General features: G+C 39.7%; 1 protein-coding gene across 2 annotated transcripts in view; it reads right to left on the bottom strand.

The window, feature by feature from the left end:
* Positions 1-26,958, bottom strand: part of NELL1 (neural EGFL like 1) — a 914,558-nt gene that overhangs the window by 733,665 nt on the left and 153,935 nt on the right. The window lies entirely within an intron of this gene.

Below are 26,958 nucleotides of genomic sequence, written 5' to 3'. Positions count from 1 at the left end.
TAGTACTTTCACAGGTGCCAAAACTATTTTGTTTCCTATGCCTCTCTTCTGAAATGTGTCACTGTCATCAACGTTGGGCCTGATCTCACTGCCAGGGCTTGCACTAGGTATTTCACATATACTAATTTATCACTCAAAAAACCTGAGACTGGTATTATCTTTTTTAAAAAACTTAAAAACTGAGATTAAGGATTAAACATACCCAAACCAGATTTAAACTTAGATCTAAATTTGACAGTGTATGCACTTTCTGCCAGTTTGTTGCCCATCCCAGAGGCATGATGACAAAGTGGTGAGGATAGCCTCACCAGGCACTAACTCCAACAACTCATTCATATGGGCAACTCCAGAGCGATTAGCCTAGACAGTTAACTAGGCTTAACCCCTAGATTTGGAAGGGCCTGCTGCTTCTATTCTAATCCACTGAGCTGGCTAACCCCACAAGCCAAACGGTATTTAATCTAAAACACAAAATGCATCTTCTATGAGGACTGAAATGAATATATCAGGAAACTCAGCATCTATTGTGCCTGAATCCCAAAAGTCATGCCAAAGAACAAATACATATTTCTTGCTCATCTTTCACAGATCTTTCCAAAGTAAACAGTGAAGGGCAAGCAGAGAGTCAAGACCAGCCTCTGACCCACCTCATTTGCACCAGTACAAAGAATCATGCCCAAGGTCATAAACTAAAAGAGGTTATTTATACCATAGCAGCCAGCTTCTAGGCCCAGGTTCATACTTATTAGTAATAATTTATGTAATACATACTTTATAAGACTGCACAAAAGGAAATGCTTTAACAAAGAAGACATTTATTTTAAGGGAATTCTCCAGTTTCTTCTAAGTTGTTAGAACACTGAAGAATCAAACAATCAGAGAACTTAGAGGTCAAGAAGATGTTAAAGACTATTGGCCACTCATTAATTCATTCAACATGTCTTTAATGAACACATAATGAAAAACTAAAATGAGGAGGCAAGAAAAGTCATTTAATGAGTGATTGTCATGTGCCAGGAATATGGCAAGTGCTTTCATAGACATCATCTTTTTAATTTCTTTAAGGTAGATTTCATTATCCCTATTTTATAGATGATCAAAGATATTAAGTATCTTGCCCAAGACCATTTAGCATCTGTATAGAAATGCACCACGAGCTTATATTTGAGATCCTACCAGGATTCACACATCATGAGAAATCTCTCAATTACGTTACTTTGACCAATAAGCAATTACTGGGGGAAGGGACATGACCTTGAAAGGGCTTCAATCGATGACAATGAGAAATACTCACAGAAGTCACCTGCTGGAATCATTAAACAGGGAGGCAAATACATTTAACCAGATTTCATCATTATTCTTGTGGTTGTGGCCTCATTGAGCAAGTGTTCAATGTATTATAAACAGATCTCTTAAAGATCACTTTATAAAGCACTGGAGTCAGTGATTACGTTGGGGTAATCACAAATATATAGCTATGAGAAAAGAAGTCTGTCCTAATGTCAGGCAAATGATGCTTTTATCTTAGACTAAAGTTTCTGGCCACATCCTGCACATATTCAAAAAGTGCTGCATCTCATGCAACTTGGATGAAAATCAACATGATATATTCTTGAAAAAACATGTCAGATAACTGTGGAAGCGGCCTTAGCAATAATAAAAACACTGGATGGCTAAGCGACATCTGGATAAAATTCTTTCATGAGGGCTAGGAGGAAAATAAGGCAGTATTTCCAGGCAGTAATGCTCTACAAATAAAGATGTGAGGCAACTCTGAGCAGAAAGTCATTTGGCCTGATGGGATTTGGCTGTAGCCTGGAGGGAAGACTCATGTTTTCTAGTAGAACCTTGTGACTCAGGGTGGTCTATAGAACACCAATAGCAGCATCACCTGTGGAAATTCAGATTATTGGGATAACCCCAAGGTCTACTGCAGCAGAATCTGTATTTCAACAAAACTCCCAGATGATTCATGTTCTATGTTTACATCTGTGTTTAAGAAGCACTATAGTAGTATGCCAGGTGTTGCCTTACTTCCTGGCCAGCTGGTCTTGATGAAGGGAGCAGAAGTCTGACGCTATGAGCAAGTGAATAGGAGCCATGTGGCGCTGCCAGGTAGAAGGAGGACACTGGAAGTGACAGTAGGCTGATCTAGTGAGCAATCTACCCCTCACCAGTCCTCATTCTTCAGGACTCAGGTGTATTGGGGTCTTTTCAAGAGTCTCTGGGGAGGGCAGCTGTATAAGTGATAAAATTATAAGCCAGATTTTGTAAGCAAAAGATTTTGCAAGCCCTTAGCCTTGGACCTCAGCCAAGTGTGTTGTTCCAACAAACTGCCTTCGCTCCCAGAAAAGTCTGCTCATCCTGCAAATATTTGAAAACAGCAGTGATATTCCCTCTTCTGTTTCAAGCCAAGCATCCCTGGCTCCTTCCTTTATACTCCCATCTCCATCTAAACTATGAGCCCCTCCTGGACAAGGATTCTGCCTTCTTCCTCTTTGCAGCCTTCCCCATGTTGGTCACCATGCGCTAGGCATGGTCAAATGAATCAATTTTCCACTTAAATACAGCATCCAGGAATAAAGGCACTTGTACAGATGTGGTCTAATGCAAAGTACAGTGACACTATCACCTGCTTTGCTCTGAGCTGTGCACAACTATGCCTACACTGACTTTCCCATCAACTAACACCCCAAGACCTTTCACACAAAATGTTATGAAGGCAAATCTTTTCCAACCTGTATTTACTTAGCTGAATTTTTTAAGCCCAGGCCTTTGCTTAAGTGCAAGGTAGACCCTACCCAGAATCAACATGCATAATTCCTCAAAGGTCCACCCTTGGGTATCAGGTACAATCAGTATTACCATGAACTGAAGTCGATTTTCATAAGACTATCTGAATTCCTTAGTAGATCTGGAAATAAATTCAGGAACAATAATTCTAAAAATATAGGTAGATAAAGATCAATCAAGGTATTTTTCTTAAAATTTTTATCATTTTCCCCAAAATTGATACCAAAGTATCCTATTTTGAGATTACATACATAATATTAAAATATATAATTTTATATTTATATATTTATAATATTTTATGTTCATATATTTATATAAAATTTTATATTTATATAATATATAAAATATATTATATTTTTATATATAGAACAGAAGGGCTGGATATATTCAAAATGTTAAAGTGATTATTGCTGGATGAATTATGTGGCTTCTGTGTACAAGAGTGAAAACAGTAAAAGTTAATTTTAGATAGCATCCAGCACTAAATCACAAGTAAAGGTAAAACATTTCTTAGAAAAGGTCTCTTTTCCAGTTATTCTACAAGGATATATACTAGCTATTTAGAGAAATATATCACACCCAAAGAGCTCCAGAGTTAGTGCAGTACCTGCTTACATTCCAACAATGATTTTTCTGTGGCCCTGAACAAACCATTGCTTCCTAGGAGTCTGGGTGGGGAGGTCAAAGCAAAATGGATTTGGGAAACAAGAAGATACCCTTTCCCAGTGTGTACCCCTAGCAGGACTCTCCAGATAGAGAGAAACCTAGGCAGGTGTCCAGCTACTTTCTATAAAAGGAATAAGCCACCACATATAGAGAGAGAGTACCTGGGTAGATCATTTCCACAAATCCTGGAAAATCCTAAAGATGATGAAAAAAATAAGTTTCCCGGCATAGTGCCTACAATTTTGTAAGACCTCAATAAAGGGTAACTCTATTTTTATGGGCAATAATAATAACTATGATAACAGACACAATATAGCTAACATTATTTATGTAATAATAGCTAATACTTAGTGAGTACTAATCATTACTAGGAGAACTGCCTTTAGGTCTGTATATTTCATATCCAAATAATTCCTACCACAAACCTGTAAGATATTTTACTTGTTTTAACAAATATTTCTATAGTAGTGACTATGGGCCAGGCACTAGTCTGCAAATATTTACTCATGTAATCCTCGTAACAACCTTAAAAATTACCAACTATTATCATCCCTATTTTATAAAAGATGAAACCAAAGTACAGAAAGATTAAATAACTTGCCCAACTTTGTATGGGTAGATAAGAACAGATTCAGGATTTAAACAAAAGCAGTCTAGTTCCAGGCTCACTAGGTACAGTGGCATGATCACATCAGAGTCAGAGGACAAAACAGTTCAAGTGAACTCAGGCAGCCTCCATTCATGGTTCTCATGATGCCCTCAAGTCAAGGTATGCTGCCAAGTCAGACTATTGCAGACCCAGGTGCCAGCCCTCATTCTTTATGCTAATCTCATCACTCTAGAAAGAAATGCTACAGTTGTTCATGCTGAAGCTCTTTTTTTTTTTTTTTTTTTTAAACGGAGTCTCACTCTGTTGCCCAGGCTGTAGTGGCACCATCTTGGCTCACTGCACCCTCCACCTCCCATGTTCAAGCCATTCTTCTGGCTCAGCCTCCTGAGTAGCTGGGATTACAGGCACCCCGCCACCATGCCTGGTTAATTTTTGTATTTTTAGTAGAGACAGGGTTTCACCATTTTGGCCAGGCTGGTCTCGAACTCCTGACCTCAAGTGATCCGCCCACCTCGGCCTCCCAAACTGCTGGGATTAGAGGCATGAGCCACCGCACCCAGCCCATGCTGAAGCTCCTGTCTCTTTCCTGGTCTTAAGTCCACTGTTTGGCTAATAAAGAGATTAAGCCAACAACACAAGGCAGGTATACCGTGCCCCACCTTAGACCAGGGGTCTCAATGGCTGTGTGTCCTGAAAAAGAGGCAGTACCACCATTTTTAAGTAAATAGTAGTGGGACTACTGAAGCTTGAGTTGCAGTCTTAAACCTGCCAGACAAACCATGTAATTTTTGGCATATGATGTCCCTGCCCCTCTGTGTCTCAGTTTTTTAATGTGTCTTAAATAAACTAATTATATCTGATCCGCAAAGCCCTAGGATTCCTCAAAAGGCTCTTAGAGTGTATGGCAGAGGGAAAAGATGAGGCCTATAACCTTTTTTAACCAGAGCAACTTCATTGCCATCTATTACATAAATTGGAGTTTCCTGTAAGATTTCCTCTGGATAAAAGAGATCCACCTCCAAAAATAGTTTTAAACTATTGAACTAAATAATTTTTAAAGTCCAGCTCAGGTCTAAATTCCTAGAATTCTTATGCTAATTTGCATCTGATTGGTCAATTAGTTTCATTCTTTTCCTGATACTATGTCAGCATTCAGGCTCCTGACTCCTTATCAGCCTGGAGGAGAGAGGAAGGAGAGGTAAGTGTAGCAGATGTAGCCAATATCTATACCCCGCCTTCTCCCTGGGCACTGGGCACATACTAAAATATATTCCCCAGTTCCCTTGAATCTAGGAGGGACCACATGAGTAGCTGTCACCAAAAAAAAAAAAAAAAACATGAGCAGAGGTGCTGTGTATTATGTCCAGGCCAAAACAGTTAAGAGAGGATGTGCCTTATCCACACCAGTAGCAGACGTCCAGTGGAGAATTCTGAAGCCTTATTGGGTGGTGGCACCATATGGTGGAAAAAGTCTGGGTCTATAAATGACTTCATGGAGCAGAGATACCTTTCCTCACGCAGATTAACATTGAACTGGGAAGTAAACAAAAATAAACTTTTACTGATACTAACCAATGAAATTTAGAGATTACTTGTCTACCTTGAGTCAGTAAAGAGAGGTACAGAAACATGAAACCGAAGAAAGGCAAAAAGAAAAAATGCTGAAAAGTAACAATGGGCACAAGTTATTGCTAGTCTATAAGTAAAAAGAAATGGCAGCAGGCATGAACACAGTCATCTCCTGTCCTGTATATCACAGATAACCTGAATTACATGGCTTAATATTCTGGTGGGAAAACTGTATTTTGAGTCACAACATCTCCCATCTGGCATACTCTTCTACAATGTGAATTTCACATTCCTTACCTTGAAAGGTGGGAATGTGTCTCCTCCCCTTGAACCTGGATGGACTTGTAAGTACTTTAAGGGCAAAAGTAATGCTTGGTGAATTCCATAAATGTAAAAACGCAGTTTCTGTCTTGTTTACCAGAACACTTGTGCTTTCATCCCTAAGTCACCTTGTAAGAAGTCCAACTACCCTGAGGCCACCTTGTTGTGTGGAAGTCCAGACCGTACTGGGGAGGTGGCATGTAGGTGCTCTAGTTGACAACCCAACTGGGATCCCAGCCAACAGCCATTATAAACACCAGCTTTATGAGTGAACACACCTCCAGCTGGCCTGCCCAGCTGTCCACTCTTCTCACTGAAGCCACAAAAGTGGTAGAATAGAGATAAGCCATCTTTTCTGGGCTCTGTCCAAATTCCTGATCCACAGAAACTGTGAGCAAAAGTTTTGGGGTAGTTTTTTTATACATCAATAGAAACTGGAACACTCTAACTTCAGGTATACAGATTTTTATTATATCTTTAAAAATTAAAACTATAACTTAAGTATGTTTCTACTAAATGCCTGGGTCATTGGCCAGATAACCAAATCTTAAAATGTTGATTTTCTACTTATAAATAGCACCACAGATATATAACTATACATTTTCTTTTAACTTATAAAAATGGAATTCTACCAAAAATGTAATTTAATATAAATAAACCATTATGTGTTTTAAAATACATGGTTTTCAGAAGCTACTTAAAGAAATAAATACCTTAGGACTACTTTGATACCTTTCTCATTAATCTATTATTTTTCTTGTATCAAACCCAAACATTTTGGCCTCAAGCTTCTTGTTTACACAAATGGAAGTGGCCCCGTTGGTGGTTCTTTCACAAATCAGATATCTTTGGGTTCCAGGTCCATGTGCCCTTTAAGGCTACATTGCTATTTGACTCAACTAAAGTCCTGATTTTCCCAGACAAACTTCTGGTACTCTCAACTTCTGTTTCCTTTATTCAGAGCAATATGGAAACAGAATATATACCAGAAAAAAATATGCCAGATGTAAAGAGGCTTCAGAACCCAGATATCTTGTGATCAATCCCTCCCCTCTGCCATTCAATCCATGTGTGAATGTGGGCAGGACACAGCATTTCCCTAAGCCTTCTTTTCTTCATCTAGTTGAAAATAAACATCTACTTCACAGATTTCTTTTGAGAATAAAATGACATACGTTTGTAAATTGCCTTACAAACTGCCTAGTATCCAATACTGATTATGATTTCCCTTCATCTTTCTATATACGTGAAAATTAACTGCCTTACAAAGGTGTGATGCTGCTGAAAGCATACGCATTCTGCCTTTTCTTAGAAAGAAGTGCTTTTCTGTCTCTCCCTTTCTCTTGTTTAGACTAGACCCGGTGATTTTTACTTGTAGTTGTAAGGTTACATATTAGTTCTGTACTCAATCCTCTTAGCAAACATATAGCAAGAGATTAATCGTGACAGCAATTACAAACTGCCTTTGTTATTGAAAATAAAACACTCACTGTTAAATGAAATGTTAAATTCAGGCTCTTTATGCCCATTCAAAACTGTTCTATTACACTCTTTAAAAATCCACATGGTATTAGCCATGCTGTATTTAACAAAGTAAAGGCTGGCTTCTAACTTCCCTAGAGAACCAGGAAAAATACATGAAACTTCAGGCAAGTTAAGATAGAAAAATAAAATTAGTGGCAGAATACACTTAAAAAAAAATAAGCTAATTTAGCAGGACAAGGGGAGAGGAATCATTTGGTTTTGATTGTCAAGGCCTGCAAATAAAGTCAAATAAAAACATTTATTAAGCAACCAAGCCAAAGGCACTAAGCTTGGAATTGCACAACTGCATCTTAAGACTAAGGTATAACTTTGGATCTCCAGGAACTCAAAATTAAGATGTTTATGAATAGCAAGATTTAGGAAATAGGCACTAAAATATATCGTGGTGGTTGTAGTTGTAGTGGTAATGGTAATTGTACTAACGACCAAAACATACGTAGCACTTTCTATACTTGTTTCTAAATTTTATCTAAAATGCTTAAAGAAGAAATATTATTGTTCCCAAACAAGAAATATAATCTTCAGTTTTCTAAATTTTTTTATTTCTATTGTTGAGAAATAAACTGATATATCTATAAAGGTACTCAGTGAAAAATTTCCCTCCCATCCTGTACCCAGTCTTCTCAGTATCCAACAACCCTCATAGGCAACTAGTGTTGGCGTCCCATGTATTTGTACAAAGTTTTTTATGATAAACTCTTTTACAATAGTTTTATATTGCAGAAAATTACAAAAATAGAGTTTCCACATAGCCCACACCCAGTCTGCCCTATTAATGAACCAATATTAATAGATTATTAACCAAGTCTATATTTTATTTAGATTTTCTTAGTTTTTACCTAATAACCTTTTTAGGTTCCACACTCTTATCTAGGATGCTACAATACATTTGTTTGTCATGCCTCCTCAGGCTCCTTATAGCTGTGCCAGTTCAGACTTGCCTTGTTTTTTTATGACCTTGACGGTTTTGAGGAGTACTGGCCAGGTATTTGGTAAAATATCTGACAATTGGGATTTGTCTAATTTTTCTCATAATTATACTAGGGTTGTCACTTTTGGGGAGGAATACCATAGAAGTAATGTGCAATTCTCACAGTATCATATCTAAGAATGCATTCTACTACATGACATCACTATTGATGTTACTGTCAGGGTTCATCTCCCTGGCTAACTGTTGGTCAGTTTTCTCCATTATAAAAATACTCTTCCCCCTCCCAGTTTTATACTGTCCTCTTTGGAAGGAAGACACCTGTGGAGCTCACACTTAAGGAGTGGGGAGTTATATTCCACCTCCTTGAGGATGGAATATTGAAATGAAAATATTCATTTTACATAAATTACTTAGAATTTTACTGCATGGGAGATTTATCTATTCTCATTTATTTATTTATTCGAACACTTATTATATCAGTGTAGACTCATGGGTTATCATTTTTTACTTTGGGTTACAATCCAACACTGTTTATTTTGTTGCTCAAATTGTTCCAGCTTTAGCTGTTGGACGTTTTTCAGCTAGTTTCTTTGACTTACTCCCATCATGTTTCTTGTTTTGTTTTATTTTGTTTTGAGCATTTCCTTACTTTCTAGTACTACAAGATGCTCAAGGCTCATCTTATATATTTCCTGACCCAATCCTAAAATCAACCATCTCTCCAAGGAAGGCTTGTTCCTTCTACTGGAGAATGGTATGCGAAATCAAGATTTGGCCACTATGTGTGCTCATGGCTACAAGGTATTGTTGCTTCTGAGCTCTCTCAGCCAACAGAACAAAGAAATATATGTGTGTGTATAACAATCAGTATATATACACATATCTATAAATATTTCTATATGTATCCATTTGTATCTAAAGTAAGCTAAACATGAATTCATACTGATGTCTAAAACTCTAATCTGTTATCACATAGATAATTCTAGTCTCTGTCCCATGCTTATCTGTAATCTCCCATGATCTACCATGAATTTACTTAATTAATTATTCACTTTCTGTATACACGTATAGTGGTTTTAATATCATTAACCAATACCCTCAGGTAAACAACTTTATCAACTCAAGTGAAGTGTCTATATACAGTTCCTTCCGCCTTTAGTCCTACACACGCCATTAATTTCCAAAGTTCCGGAAGTCAGCTCCTATTTCCCCAATCCCCTTTGTTGAGGTTATTTCACACATTTGTAATACAGTTAGATATTCTGTTACATTCTGAATTCCATCCTGGGATCTCTTAACTTCCTAAATGATTTTTTAAAATATGCACACATTGAGGTTTACTCTCTGTGCTGTAAGGTTCTGTGGCTTTTGACATATGCATAGTGTCATGTGTCCACCATTACAGAATTACACCCAATAGTTCCACTGCCTAAAAAATTCCTCTGTTTTTCACCTATTTAGCTCTCCCCCAACTCCCAAAGCCCTGGAAATCATTAATCTGTTTGTTATCTTTTTTTAATCTTTTTTTTTTGGCTTTTTCCAGAGTGTCATGTAAATGGAATGATACAGTATTCAGCCTTTTCAGATTGGGTTCTTTCACTTAATAACATGCATTAAAGATTCATCCACATAGGATCAGCCATAAAAAAAAAGTTTCACCTGTGTCTCTGCATGGCTTCATCATGCGTTTTTTTTTTATAGCTGAGTAATACTCCATCATATACATGTACCACAGTTTATTTATCCATTTACTTATTGAAGGACTTGGTTGCTTCCTGTTTGCAGGATTTTTTGTGAAAATACGTTTTCAAATCAACTGAGTAAATACCTAGAAGTGCAATTCCTTGATTTTGTGATAAGACTATGTTTAGCTTTGTAAGAAACTGCCAAACTGTCTTCCAAAGTGGCCGCACTACATTACACTCAGACCAGCAATAAACAAGGATTCCTGTTGCTATTCATTCCCACCAGCAACTGGTATTGTTGGGGTTTTTTTTTTGGATTTTACCCATTCTAATTGGTGTGTAATGGTATATCATTGTTTTAATTAGCATTTCCCTAATGATAAATGATATTGAGCATTGTAATATGCTTATTTCCTATTTACATATCTTCTTTAGTAAGATGTCTATTCAGATATTTTGCCTATTTTTAAAAATTGGTTTGTTTACTTATTGTTGAGTTTACTTATTGTTGAGTTTCAAGTGTTCTTATATATGTTGGACATAAATCCTTCCTCAAAAGTGTGTTTTTCAAATATTTCTCCCAATCTATAACTTGTTTTTTTAATCTCTTAATAATCTTTCTGGTAGAGCAGAAGGCTTAAGGTTTAATAAAAATCTAACTTAACAACTTTTTCTTCCATGGATCATACTATTCATGTTGTACCTAAAAGCTCATCACTGAACCAAAAGTTATGTAGATTTTCTCCTATGTTTTCTTTTAGGATTTTTACAGTTTTGCATTTTACAGTAAAGTACATAATCTATTTTGAGTTAATTTATGTAAAAGGCATAGGGTCTTTGTCCAGTTAATTCTTTTGAATATGAATGTCCCATTGTCCAAGCATCATTTTTTAGGAAGAAAAGAACGTTTTTTCCAAAGGTTTCTTATGCTATGAAAGCAAGTATAAACATACTATTTTGTCCCACCTCTTTAACACAAATGGTAGCAGAGTATTCTCACTGTTCCATACTTTTTTCAATTAATGTAATAAGAAAGCTTTCTTATACACAGAGCTTTTTCTTTATTTTTACTGTTTTCAATTTGATACGTATTCTCCCACTCAAAATTAAAATCACTCACTTATCTACAACACAAATTCAAATTACAACTAGGTAAAGGCCCATTTTCTCAAGGCTAAGCCAGGCTTACATATTGTGAAAGCAAGATTGAAAATCATATATGCAAAGAAGGCACTAAGTGTAAAGATAAGTAAGCAACAAGCACTTACTTAATACAAAGTATGCCTCTTGTCAAAGAATTTACATGTCACTCGATAAAATAAAAACTTATGGAAAGATAGACAACAATACATCCTTGACCTTTAAAACGAGGAGAGGAGATCCACTCTTGAACGGTGATGTGAGAACGTTTCAAAAAGAAGCTAGATGTAGAAGAATGACCTAGACTGGAGTGAGATGGGTAAGAGAAGTGCTTCAGGAGTGGGGAAAATGTAAAAACATGGAGGAAGAAATGTGTCTGGCATGCTCAGGCAACAAAGAAAGAAGAGGTATGAACAGCACTGACGCTGTACACAAGCAGATCAGAAGAGTTGTGAAGCAACAGAAAGGTAAGTTGGGGCTAGATTCATAGAACCAACCACTGACATATGGCCCTTTTCCTACAGCCTAGCAGTTCTCAAACCATTTTATGTTAGGACTGATAGGCAGGTAATGTTCAAACACTCCCACGGGTGTCACCAGTTATGCAAAATTTGTTTTCTTACCTCTAACTCCAGTCCTTTCTCCACCTCTCAGAAAGTGCGTCATATCAGTGGCTCTATGGACCCTGACTCCACTCTAATAAGTTAGGGTGCTTTTTTTTTTTTTTTTTGAGACGGAGTCTCTCTGTTGCCCAGGCTGGAGTTCAGTGGCGCGATCTCGGCTCACTGCAAGCTCCGCCTCCCGGGTTCACACCATTCTCCTGCCTCAGCCTCCCTAGTAGCTGGGACTACAGGCGCCTGCCACCACACCCAGCTAATTTTTTTGTATGTTTAGTAGAGATGGGGTTTCACCATGTTAGCCAGGAGGGTGCTTTTTTACATAAATAAATCACAAATTTATATCTCCAGTCTAGACCTGTCTTCTGAACTGCTTACTTGCATAACCAACTACCTACTCAACATCTCTCCCTGAATACCCCAAACTCAATACTCGCAAGACATAACTCCTAATTCTTTCCCCAAAACCTGGGCCTCATCCATTATATCCTATATCAGAACAGAAGCTAAAAACCTAAGCATTGTCTTTGACACCTTTCTCTCCCCAGCACCTGATGTGCACACCATCAGCAAGTTCTATCGCTTCTGTTCCAAAGTCTCTACCACATTTATCCATTCCAAATCTCCTTCACAGCTATCATCCTTATCTTATCCACCAACATCTACTACTAGCAACTATATAGATTCCTATCAGGTCTCACCGAATCCACGCCGGCCCATTCCAATCTATTCTACAGCCAAAGTTACCTTTTTAAAACAAGAATCCAATCATATTATCGACTTCTTCCAAGCACCCCCACTTCCAAGCTTAAAATTCATCACTGTCTTCTCATTCCTATTGAGCTCAAGCCTAGAAGTCTTAGGCATGCGCTTCAGGAACCTACATGCTTTAGCCCCTGCCTGTCTTTCCAGTGTCAGCTTTCTCACTCTCTATCTTGCCCTCTACACACCAACGTTCTTTCAAGTCTTCAAACATACCACGATCCCTCCCACTACAATGCACTTGCTCCAACTACCTGGAAGGCTCTTATCCCATTATTTCCCTAGCTAACTTCTACTCATTCAGCTCTTACTTTAAATGTCACCTCCCCAGGAAGTCCATTGACATGCACTCCCCACCACCCCGTAGGGTTTTTTTAAATAAGAATATGCTCCTTTCCTTCACAGCTATCTCTGTTTGTACTTACATATTTTTCTCATTATTTTGTTAACATCTGTCTCCCACTGGATAAGCTTTATGAACACATGGACTATATCTGTTTTTCTCACCATGGTATCTTCAGAGCCTAGCATAACACTTAGCATACTTGTAGTGACTTAATAAATATTTTTGGAATAAATGAATAAATATAGTAATAAATATCTGGTTTGTAGTAACAGTAACAAATTACAGGTGGCATGCCTTAGTGCTGATTGTGATACAACAAAGGGTTGTGACATTGCAGTTCACAGTCACTCTTATAGAAAACAAGTTACTCATCAAGGAGGTAATTCAGTAAAAGCACCATTTAAATAATAATAATAATAATGGCTAACATTTATCAAGTCTTACCACATACCACTTTAGTAATTACTTTATATACAATATTGAAGTAAATTCTTGGAACAACCTTCTAGAAGGAGGTACTATTATCATCTTCATTTAGTTAGTGAAGAAAGCAAGTCAGAGAGAAGTTAAATGATGACCAAAGACACAAAACTAGGACAATGATGCCTAAGCCAGTCCCTCTTGGAAGAAAGAACTATAAGAATCAACACAGACCAATCCGTCCCATAACTGAAATTTCCACTACCCATAAGAGTCACTGGGAAGGCTGACATCATTAGCAGAGCGTTCAGTGGGATATGAGGCCAGCCACCATGAGCTGGAAATGAACTACCCTTAACAGAACCAACGTGGAACCCTCCTCTGTTCCTGGTGCTGATGGCTCCACAGTACTGGAGGATGACAGGGGGGTTGTAGGAAACATGTTCTAGTGGCTGCTTCTGTTAGGAAGACTTGAGCTCTCAATAAATATAGTAAGATAAATTTTATGGTAAAGTACTTATCATAACTAGCATGCTATAAGAACTCAATAAATGTCAGCTATTATTATTGTCATCATTATTTAAATGTTAATTTTCCTGAATTGCCTCCTTGATAAGAAACTTTTATTTTCTACAGTGATTCTCAGCTTCTATGTCAAGGCAATTTGATGTATCACCATCATCTGTGAGATGTGCCATATGTAATTTATTACTGCTAATAAAAGCCAGAGGTTCATTAAGGTATTCATTCATTTATTTCAAAAATATTAAGTCTCTACAATTTGCTAGGTGCTTTGCTAGGTTCTAAAGACACAATGATGAACAAAAACAGATAGGATCCATGTGTTCACAGAGCTTACAATCCAGTGGGAGACAGACGTTAACAAAATAATCACACTAATAAATGTAAAATTGAAAATGGGTAAGTACTGCGAGAGAACAGAACATGGTTCTGTGACAAAGCCTGGTTCAGTTTAAGTCACACTGGGATAAAGCAACCCAGCATGAAAAGCCCAGGCTAAACATGAGCATTGTGAAGAGTCTCATAAAAGTGTATGGTCACTAAGAAGAACAGTGCTTAGGAATGAGCTTAGAAGATGCAGCCCAGATGGGCCTAAGTGGTAACGGTCATTCATAGTGAGACACTGAAACAGGTGAGGGCTATGTAGTAAATCTCTCAGGGGGCCATTAGTAAGACCAGTGTAGCAAGCTCCCACCCAGCCCACTTGCTATTACAGGAGCCTCCTCCACACCCAGTATCACTGCTAGTGGAAATAATGACTAAACATTCCCACCCCCTACCCTGAATTCCCTGTTCCCTCCTCAGGAGAGGACACCTGGATCAGGTGAATTCATCTATAAAATCTATTTGCCTAGAGCTAATATATGTAAGTGAACATTTGCCTAAAGCAGCTCTATCTGAAACCAAATTTGACAAAAACCAATTTACCTTCCTATCACATGTGAATTCTTATAAATTTCACAAACATGAATTTTTATGTTAATAGTACTATTAGGGGAAATTACTATTAAGTAAACTGGCCGTTAGGTAAATTGATTTTAGAATCATTTATTTTGGGCAAACTTGAAACACCTAAGCCCAATCTGCAGCAGTTCAAAAAAGTAGATGAGATGGCTCTGTGTCATAGGGCTTTCTCTCACTGTCAATAAAACCCTACAAAGCTAATATATCCAGGGTCCCCCCAACCTTCCAAAACAACTAGTGGGCTTCAAAATTAATCAACTTATCCTGTGCTACCATAATTCCTGTTACGTTCTTCATCTCCACAATGTCCACTAAGAGCTGAAAGAGCCTCCTGGCCACCATCATCATGAAGCTGCCTTTATCAAATTTTTGATAAGCTCAATTCATTCAGGTATCAAGGAGGCAGAGCCACTGTAAACACTTTAAAAGTGTTCCTCAAACGTGAAGGTGCACATGAGTCAACTTGTCAAAATGCAGGCTCTGATTCAGAAGGTCTGCTGGGGTCTGAGATATGGCATTTCTAATAAGCCCCAGGTGATGGTCTTGCTGCTGGTTTGCAGGCCACACCATGAGCAGCAAGGTCTTACAAGATGAGTACGATTGTTAAGATGTGCAGGTTGAACTGGAGATGAAATTTCCTAGATATTAGAAGGTATTCTTCTCTGATCTTGGACATAAGAATGCAAGAAGATATCAGAAACTTACTCACATGTTCAGTGGAGTTTGAAACAGTGATGCAAACTTTCTCTGAGAGAGTTTGCCAAACAATGACTCTCAAACACTAAGAAAGCTTCAAAAGTCAAGTTCCCTAAAAAGGTGATTGCTATGATTGGATATAGTTTGTCCCCACCAAAACTCATGTTGAAATTTGATCTCCAGTGTGGTGGTGTTGGGGGGTGGGGCCTAGTGGGAAGTGTTTGGATCATATGGGTGTATCTCTCATAAATGAATGGGTGCCTTTCACACAGTAGTGAGTTCTCGCTATCCTGAGACTGGAAAAGTTCTCACAGGATCAGATTAGTGATGGATTTGTGATAGAATAATTGTTTTCCACATAAGGAATTTTACAAATCACATAAAATATATCCCTGTCTACCTTGGAAATGCATTCTTAAGAAAAGAGTTCCCCTCTTTTTATTACACCAAGAGTCTACAAAAGCTATTGCAGGAGTCAGGTGTGGTGACACGCCTGTAATCCCAGCACTTTGGGAGTCTGAGGCAGGCAGATCACCTCAGGTCACGACTTCAATACCAGCCTGGCCAACATGGTGAAACCCTGTCTCTACTAAAAATACAAAAAAATAGCCAGGAGTGTTGGCACACACCTGTAATCCCAGCTACTTGGGAGGCTGAGGCAGGAGAGTTGCTTGAACCCAGGAGGCAGAGGGCAGAAGAGAGAGCAAAAAGAAGACCAGGTATTACTGAGGTGTTGCTCTCCATTCTTTCTCCTTCTTCCATAAACAGACCCACAGGAACACACCTTCTCACTTCAGTGATTCAAAAGCAGTTTCTCAGTTGAGGGCTGGAAAAAACTTTTTTTTTTTTTTTTTTTTTTTGAGATGGTGTCTCACTCTGTCACCAGTCTGGGTCTCGGCTCACTACAACCTCCATCTCCCAAGTTCAAGCAATTCTCCTGCCTCAGCCTCCCGAGTAGCTAAGATTACAGGCATGCGCCACCATACCCAGCTAATTTTTGTATTTTTAGTAGAGACAGGGTTTCACCATGTTTGCCAGGATGGTGTCCATCTCTTCACCTCGTGGTCCACCTGCCTGGCCTCCCAAGGTGGGGGGATTACAGGCGTGAGCCGCTGTGCCCAGCCAAAATCCTTTATTACTAATTTCTTTAATTACAAAATGAAAAGTAAGAACTTCACAGTGAAGAATCCTGGCAGGCTCCACCTTAACCAAGCAAACAAGGATAACATCATCAGTAATAAGATATATCAATATAAGGAATCCTTTCACATGATGCACAGAGAAAAAGCAACATCATTTCTATGGTAACCTTGCCAAAAAAAAAAAAATAGTAACTTAATCATGAGGAAATGTCAGAAACTCAAACTAAGGGCCATTCTACAAAATAACTGGCCATACTCTTCAAAAGTGTCAAAGTCATGAAGATAGGAAAGTCTGACAAATTGTAACATTTTTGAGATTAAGAAGAAATAGCAACTAAGTAAAATGTGGGCTGGACAAGATCCTGAAACAGAAAAAATCCTATATTCATTTAAAAAAAAACCTGGTAAAATTCAAACAAGATGTGGAATTTGATTAATAGTCCTGCAGCAGGCCAGGTGCAGTGGCTCACGCCTGTAATCCCAACACTTTGAGAGGCTGAGGCAGGTGGGTCATGAGGTCAGGCGTTGGAGACCAGCCTGGCCAAGATAGTGAAACCTCTTCTCTACTAAAAAATACAAAAATTAGCCAGGTGTGGTGGCGGGCGCCTGCAATCTCAGCTACTCAGGAGGCTGAAGCAGGAGAATTGCTTGAACCTGAGAGGCGGAGGTTGCAGTGAGCTGCGATTGCACCACTGCACTCTAGCGTGGGCAACAGAACAAGACTCCGTCTCAAAAAATATATATATATAGTCCTGCAGCAAGGTTAATTTCCTGATTTTCATAATTTTATCATGGTTACGTAAGATGTTAATATTAGAGGAAACTGGGTGAGAGATATACAAGACTTGCTGTATCATTTTTGCAACTTCCTAAAATTAATGTAGAAGAAAAAGTTAAAAAAATAAATCACTGTCTTATCTCCTAAGAGGCCTAGCCAAGGAAGCCAAACCAGTGATTGACATCCCAATGGAAAAACGTATTTTATCTTTTGGACTTGCAAAAAAGGAAAGACTGGATCCTCTGGACTTTCTCTTTTGAATCATAGTTTTTTCCCAATAAAATCTTGGCTCATGGTTCTCATCTTCCTCACGGATTGAGTTATTCTTATAATAAATTAACAGAAGCCGTCCATTCACCCAGGTTAGAATTGTGAAATCCACCTTCTACCTGTCACAGTTGCAGAAAAATGAAAACTTAAGAACAGATAGAAAGTGAGACACTAAAACTGACTCAAAGAAACTGACTGAAAAGAAAAAAAATGATGAGCATAAAACAGCATTAAAAATATTAAGAGTTCTCCTGTCCTACGTGAGATTGGGTGGACATCTCAGAGTGGGAAGGCCAGAAGGCAGGCAGAAGTCAGAATGTAGTAGATCATGAATTACTGGGTAAGAGGAACCCCAAGACAGTTCCACAAATCCCTTACCTGCAGCGATCCCAAACAAGAATTGAGCATGAACAAGCTCCCTAGGTTAAATTTTAGAAAAGTGCTAGGAAAATGGCTCCTCATACCAATCATTAAGGTAATGACAAACTTGAGAGTTTTTTCAATTATTAACTCTCTTCTGGGTTTCTAGTGTTTGCAAGTTATATGTGGAGATTACATTTCAAATATGGCTAATTTTAATAGATATTCCAAGAGTAGAACATGCAAGATAAACAAGATATTCAGAATATCTCATTTAAATCATGCCCTTTAAACTTAGGACAGAAAGCGTGGGATCTAAATAATAATAACATTTGACAATTATTGAGTGCCTATGTGCCAGACATTGTCTTAAATCCTTAAAATATGCCCATTGGGCAGATATGATTATACCTAGTTTACAGATGAAGAAGCTGAAGTTCAAAGATACAAAGTTATCCAAGAAAACACAACCAGTAAGTGGTAGATCCAAGATAGAAACCCAAGTTTATATAACACTAAAGATGCCCTTTCTGCTCCATGACACTATGTCTAGGATGCTGCAAAGGAAATGAAGTTTCTAGCACCAATAAAGAGATGCTGAGGCTGTTGGGAGTAGGTAGCATAGAGTCAACAGCAGTTAGCAGTCTCCCTTTGGGACTAAGATATTTTTAATCTATGGTGCCCATCACCACAGAAGGAAGTCACTTAAACAGTTTTGCACAACCTCATCACTCCCCCACAGAGAATATTGTGTTTTTAAAAATAAGAAAGATAGTACACATTAACTTAGGGTGGAAGAAAATCATAACCAATTTACTTTTCTTCTTGGCACAGAGCTAGGACTCATTTCCCAGCCTTTCTTGCTAATAATACTAGGTGTGGCCATATGCTTGAGTTCCGGACAATGAAATGTCAGCATAAGTAATTGATACTTGTGTACTGCTTCCAAGGCTGACCCTAAACCTCCTACATGCAATCCTCTTTCTGGTTGCTGGAATAAAGACTACCCTCAGAAACACCTGGAATACCACATTTTGAAGATGGAAGAATGACAAAGTGGACAGAGTCTAGGCCTCTAACTTTCCACTAGAAGAAGAGCTTCCCAGGACAGATACCTAGCCAGAAACACCTGAATTGGTCTTTTATGTGAGCAACATATAAATATGGCACATCCCTAGCTAAAACCGTCAATGAGAAATAGTTCCTAATTATAAGCCTTGAAAATCCCTCCAAGCCATACAGAAAGAAAGACTTACTTTCTCCTGCTTCATTTGATAACACAATAATGAGCACTGGCAGCATCTACAGAGCTTTGGCACAAGAATAAAAACATAAGTTTATTTTGACACTGGTCACCCAGGCTCTTCCAATCATAGTATAAGGGGGTCCATGGAATTGGAAATTAGACATTAATGTTCGTGTCTTGGCAGGCACTATTAGAATCCCCATCTTAACACATGAAAATATTTCGACTCAGATAAACAAAGCCATGGTTCTTTCTGCACTCCTATTGCAAAACCAGGGCTGTGTCTTGGCAATTCCAGCATAAACCTCTCAAAGGTATTATAGTTAAACTAACTGCCAGTGAGCAATAGAGCCAGATCTGACACTCAGGTCTTCTGGGTGAATGTGTTATCGCATATCGAAAACAATTAACACACGAAAGTATACCTTCAGCAAATGTTAGTTCCCTTCCCTTCAACTCAGCTAAATATAATCTCTCTACTGACGTCCAGTCTGTCTCACTCCTCCATGCAAAGGTCTTGTTCACATGAACAAGCAAATTTAAGATGTATCAGGCAAATACTGAGATTAGTTCCACTAAGGCTGATTCTTGTTTGGAGGGGTTTTTATGGCAATAACTTCAGGGAAGGCCAGCTTCTATAGGTCAGCCTTTGGGTGATTTTCCTGAAGGGGTGTCAATCCCCCAGCCGGTTCCTAATCCAGAATTGTGCAATAAAAAATAATTAACCAGAGAGGAGTGTCCAGAGAGGAGTTCAGGACCCTGTCAGTGAAAATCTGAAGAATGTTGGAGGCAGAGAATGCCAGCTGTCCCCTGGTGTGCACTCTCCCCTTTTCTTTAGTAATTGAATCTTAGTGAAGCACATGGCCATCTAGAATAAAGGTCACATTCACCATCTTCCTTACAGCTAGGCGTGGTCATGAGATTACGCTCTCACCAGTGGGACATGAGTGAAAGTAATGCGTGTAAGGAGAATGCTCTTGACTTCTTCTTGTTCTCCTTCATGCTGGCATAGTGAGGTAGTGGGACTGAATCACCAAGGACTACAGGCAGAGGGCCATAATATAGAAGATCCTAGTTTCTCGGTCCCGTAAAGTTGTCACATAAACTCTGGACTACTATATTAGTCCATTCTCATGCTGCTAATAAAGACGTACCCGAGACTGGGTAATTTATAAAAGAAAGAGGTTTGACACACAGTTCAGCATGGCTGGGGAGGCCTCAGGAAACTTATGATCATGATGGAAAAAGCAGCAAACACATCCTTTTTCACATGGCGGTAGGAAGAAAAAGTGCAGAGCAAAGTGGGGAAAGCCCCTTATAAAACTATCAGATCTTGTGAGAACTCACTCGCTATCACAAGAACAGCATGGGGGACCACCTCCATTATCTAATCACCTCCCACAAGGTCCCTCTCCAAACACATGGGAATTACAATTCAAGATGAGATTTGGGTGGGGACTTAGAGCCGGACCATATCATTCCACCCCTGGCCCCTCCCAGGTTTTGTCTTTCTCACATTTCAAAACACAAATATGCCTTCCCAACAGTTCCCCAAAGTCTTAACTTATTTCAGCATTTGCCCAAAAGTCCAAGTCCATATTCTTATCTGAGATAATGTAAGTTCCTTCCACCTATGAGCCTGTACAATGAAAAGCAAGTTAGTTACTTCCTAGATACAATGGAGGTACAGGTATTGGCTTAATACACCCATTCCAAAGGGAGAAATTAGCAAAAACAAAGAGGCTGCAGGCCCGTGCAAGTTCGAAATCCAATGAGGCAATAATCAAATCTTAAAGCTCCAAAATAATCTCCTTTGACTCCATGTCTCACATCCAGGTCACACAGATGCAAGAGGTGGACTCCCATGGCCTTGGGCAACTCTGCCCCTGTGGCTTTTCAGGGTACAGTTCCCTTCCCAGCTGCTTTAATGGGCTGGCATTGAGTATCTGCAACTTTTCCAGGTTCATGGCACAAGATGTCGGTAGATCTACCATTCTGGGGTCTGGAGGACAGTTGCCCTCTTCTCACATCTCTACTAGGCAGTGACCCAGTGGGGATTGTGTGTGGAGGCTCTGACTCTACATTTCCTTTCCGTACTGCCCTAGCAGAGGTTCTCCATGAGGGTTTTGTCCGTACAGCAAACTGTGCTTGGATAAGCAGGCATTGCCATACAGCCTCTGAAATCTAGGCAGAGGTTCCTAAACCTCAATTTTTGACCTCTGTGGACCTACAGGCCCAACACCACATAAAGTCTGCCAAGACTTGGGGCTTGCACCCTCTGAAGCAATGGCCTGGCTCAGGGAACCATTTTTCTTTCATAGGCCTCTGGACCTGTGATGGGAGTGGCTGCTGCTAAGGTCTCTGACATGCCCTGGAGACATTTTCCATATTGTCTTAGTGATTAACATTCGGCTGCTTGTTACTTATGCAAATGTCTGCAGCTGGTTTGAATTTCTCCCCAAAATGGATTTTTTCTATCGCATTGTCAGTCTACAAACTTTCCAAACTTTTATGTTCTGCTTCCTCTTGAATTTTTTGCTGCTTAGAAATTTCTTCTGCCAGATATCCTAAATTATCTCTTTCAAATTCAAAGTTTCACAGATCTCTAGGGCAGAGGCAAAATACCAACAGTCTATTTGCTAAAGCATAACAAGAGTCATATTTGCTCCATTTCCCAACAAGTTCCTCATCTCCGTTTGAGACCATCCCAGCCTCAACTTCATTGTCCATATTACTATCAGCATTTTGGGCAAAGCCATTCAACAATTCTCTAGGAAGTTCTAAACTTTCCCACATCTTCCGGTCTTCTGGGCCCTCCAAGTGTCTAGGAAGTTCCAAACTTTACCACATTTTCCTATCTTCTTCTGAGCCCTCCAAACTGTTCCGACCCCTGCCTGTTACTCAGTTTCAAAGTTGCTTCCACATTTTCAGGTATCCTTATGGCAGCAACCCACTCCTGGCACCAATTTACTGTAGTAGTCTGTTCTCACACTGCTAATGAAGACATACTTGAGACTGTGTAATTTATAAAGGGAAGAGGTTTAATTAATTCACAGTTCAGGTTGGCTGGGAAGTCCCCAGGAAACTTGCATTCATGGCAGAAGGAGAAGCAAATATGTCCTTCTTCACATGGCAGCAGGAATAAGAAGCACAGAGCAAAGCGGGGGAAAGCCCCTTATAAAGCCATCAGATCTCATAGAACACATTCACTCTCATGAGAACAGCATGGGGGGAATCCCCTCCATGATCTAATCACCTCCCACGAGGTCCCTCTCCCAACACATGGGATTACAATTTGGATTACAGCTCAAGATGAGATTTGGGTGAGGATGCAAAGCCAGACCATATTAACTACCCACATTCAAACTGCTGCATGAAAGAGTATTACCCTTCCATCTTGTTTAAATCATTGTTGTTTGAGTATTTGCTTCAGTAGTCACTCCTGTATCCTAACCAATTTAGATTGTGTGAGGCTTTCTTCGGGGCAGGTGCAGGGACATTTCTGAAGGATTTCCATGAGCCTTGGCTCGCCTTCCACCTCTGGCTGGGTGGCTGTTTCCTCTCTATGGCCTTTTTGAGAGAGGGCATACAGTATAGCTACCCTCCTGTGATTCCCACATACTTGGCAGAGTATTTGCATTAGAATCACCTGGAAACTTATTTAAAACTGACATTCCCGGACCAAATTCCCAAGCACTCAGATTCAGGAGATTTTATAACAATTGCCAAATTTTATATTTAAAAGCTCTCCAAGCAATTAAAATATTCAGCCATGTCTTCTGTGCCTTCTGAAGTCCAAGAGGATTTGGCTGCATGTGTGGAAAAAGACTCAATGTTTCCATGTGACCCTCCCTGCAGTCCTACTGCTGCTGCCCCTTCCAGACTGATATGGTTTGACCCTGTGTCCCCACCCAAATCTCACCTTGAATTGTACTCCCATATTTCCCACATGTTGTGGGAGGGACCCAGTGGGAGATCATTGAATCATGGCGACAGTTTCCCCCATACTGTTCTAGTGGTGGTAAATGTAAGTCTCATGAGATCTGACGGTTTTATCAGGAGTTTCTGCTTTTGCATCTTCCTCATTCTCTCTGCCTGCTGCCATTCATGTAAGATGCAACTCGATCCTCCTTGCCTTCCACCATGATGAGAGGCTTCCCCAGCCATGTGGAACTGTAAGTCCAATTAAACTTCTTTCTTTTGTAAATTGCCCAGTCTCAGGTATGCCTTTATCAGCAGCTTGAAAACAGACTAATACACAGACCTTGTATTTTCTGCTGTTTACTGTACTATTTTCCTTCACGGTTCATTTATGACCCTTGTCACTGGCAGAACTGTTCTCTTCAGCTTTCCAAGCCAAGCTCTTAGGTGTACCACCAGAGCTCATGCTCCCCACTGCAAACTAGACTTACTTTAGACCTCTTTACTCCGCACTGCATCATTCATTCATTCATCCTATCTTACTACAAGACCAAGGTCTTTAAGCAAAGCTGAGCACATAAGACTTCCAATGATCTTACCACCTCCAATCTTCCAGCTTCCTCTCCAACCTTTACCTTCCCATCCTGCACTGGTAACCACTGTTCCTGGTGACTGGAATGTTTTTCTACTCCTGGACACCTGGCAAATCATACTCACTCTTCAAGACTCACCTACATCATCCACATGAAGGACTGTAAGAACTACCTTGCTACCCCGACACTGGTGAACTGTCAAAATCTGCCAAAAATCAAGCTCCACAATTTTCATTTTAAACAGATGAATCTATTAAAACATCTCTGAGGTGTTTCACCCACCCACACCTGCAGGCCCTGGGCATACCTGCCCCAAGAATGACTCTTGCTCTACAAAAGGCTTCCTGTCTCAGAAGAAAAAAAAAGTTTGTCGCATTCATTCAACCAAAATATACTAAGCATTTATGCCATATCATGCCCTGCCAGGGAATGAAGGTAGAAAATTTAATCATCTGATTGCTAACAGCTTCCATCTGCTATACCATCTATTTGATTTCTTTCTGTGAGGACTTAATGTCTATTACCCAAGTGCTCTCTGAGTCCTGACTATGCCAGTTTACCAAGCCATTCCCTTGAGCTTACCTCTTCAACTTCTGCGTGTCTCCTGGAGTCTGTCTGCCTGGTTTCCAACCTACTATTTTGCCTATGAGTCATTCTCGTATATGCCTCCTGACCCTCAGTCTACTCTTCACTGCTAGTGATCATCTGCTCCTGTCCCCTCCTAGACTGACTTGGGGACACTCGGGGACCCAGTATGAACTTAACTAAACACAGTGGCCTGATTAAGCACTTTAATATCCTTGGTAGAAGCCTCTTAGAAGAAAAGAGAAAAATGGAAAAGAACTGGACGTAGTACTACTGCCTACCCAGTGGGAACTACAGAGAGGCCCTCAGCTAATCTCTTTGAGGGTATGAAATAAGAGCTTTCTGATGGCTCTTCTTCATTTGCTAAGCAAGTGCTCCCCAGTAACATACAAACGAACAAGAGAGCAGCCCTGGTACTCAGATTAAGCAATATGTGAATCACTACAGAACCCAGGCTGAGCCTGTTGGTATGTAAGTTATTGCTGCCCTTTTTAAAAATTTAATTAAAGTGTTTGAACATTATCTCTCTTTAAAGATCTAGCTGCTGAGGCTCTATTAAAATTCCAATGTGTCAGAGTGAGAAAAAGCCCCAAGTGGAGATCTAACTTCATCCTGAGTTTTAAACATATGAAAACAGTTGGACATATTATAATCATAACAAGTCCTTTTGGAGATGGACATTATTACCCTACAATCAATTCAAGATGTTTTACAATCCCTCCGCCAGCATGTGAAACCCCTGTGTACTTCATATAAGGAGCTGGTTATGAGCTGATAATGCTCACTGCAGAAGAATGAATACATCCACACCTTCCCCAACCTCATCATAATCATACTTAAGCTCAATCAGGCACTTGACACATCTTACTGTAGTGTAGGAGCCTGAGAGCAAGCTGCTCAGTGGTAAACTCTCCCAGAAATTAAGCTGGATAGTAATTTGTATTCTAGAGACAGGTAGAGGAAGGAGAAGGGTGGAGGAGGGAAAGGAGTAATGCATCATGCCTTTGTCTTTGATATCATGACCATAATCGTTCCCTCCCTCCACCTACCTCTGCAACCCACAACTTCTCCGCCTGGTAAACTCTGACTCATGCTTCAAGTCCCAGTTTAAATGCCATCTCCCCTATAAAGCCTCCCTTGACTTTCCCTGGAAGGGTTAATGGCTTCCTTCTCTTCCTGCTTCTCAATAGAGCAAATATTGATGGGGCATCTACAAGGTGCCATGCATTGTTCAAAGTACTTGGGATATAGCGGTGAACAAGCCAAATAAAGTTTCTGCACTTGAGTTGTTTATCTAACAGAAAAGAGAAAGAAACAAAATAAATATATATTGTGTTAGGTGACAAGTTTATAAAACATAAATCAGGGTAATGGGGATATAGCATGGCAGGGGCAGAGAAGGGGCTATGCTAGAGACAGCTATCAAGGAAGGCTCTCTAATAAGGTGTAAATCTGTGAAAAGAGATCTGAATAAGTAATCAGTGAGTCCTATGAGGAAAAGGGTATTCTATTCTTTGACAAGAGAAATAGGTACAAAGGGCTTGGGGCAGGGTAAGAGGAAGCTGGACATGCCTGTGAACAACAGAGAGGCCACTGTGGCTGAGCTGAGTGACAATGTAGTAGGGGCAAGAGATGAAGTCAGAAGGGCAGGAAAGAGCCAGATCCCACAGAAACACAGCCTTGGTAAGGACTTTGGATTTTATTATGAATTAGTGGAGAAGAAATTTAAGAGTGCTAACCAAAGGAGTGACATGATATTACTCATTTCTTTTGTAATACATATTATGGTGTGCTGTAACTGTTGAGTGATCTGCCTCTCACAAGGGTACATCTCAATCTCCCCAGCTCCTAGCACAGCACCTAGTTTATAATAGGTATTTAATAACATTTTAGAGAAGAAAAGAGCAGAATGAATAAAAGACCGTAAACCAGCCTTTGACCTAGCGTGCTAACAAACACTGGAAAATGCTGCATGTACAGCATTGATTCAAGGCCATGATGGACTTTCAGTCTAGATAAAAGCAGCAGAGTCTCGGACCCCTGAACATAGTGGAACAGGTGAGGTTGTCAGAGAACAGTCAGTGAGAGGAAAGGCTTGGTGGCGTTTAACCCAATTACAGTGTTGCATTCATGATTGGTACCTGTACTTTGTCTTTCTGAGGTCAGTAATAAAACATCTCCTGAAAAAGGCCGTTGTTTAAATGCTGCAAAGATGTCCAGTGCCCACTTGGGCCTGTGGTCCACTGAGGGCAATGTGTGGGAGCTCTCTACTTGTCAAGATTCAGAGGCAGAAAGGGGGCTGGACAACTGCAATGTCTGTTTCCACAGGCCTCCAGAGCATACAGGACTGTCTGCCTTCCACTAATATTTGTCAGGGAAGGATTAGCCTCATAAATTCTGTATATACCTGTGGTTACCTTACGTCAGGCTTTCAAAACATCACTGTTCTCCAAGCACAAGAATAAGCAACTATTCTA

This window comes from Gorilla gorilla, chromosome 9, assembly GCF_029281585.2.
Source record: "Gorilla gorilla gorilla isolate KB3781 chromosome 9, NHGRI_mGorGor1-v2.1_pri, whole genome shotgun sequence".
NCBI lineage: Eukaryota > Metazoa > Chordata > Mammalia > Primates > Hominidae > Gorilla > Gorilla gorilla.
Note: the sequence above shows the minus strand (reverse complement) of the source record. Positions and strands in the feature narration are given on the sequence as shown.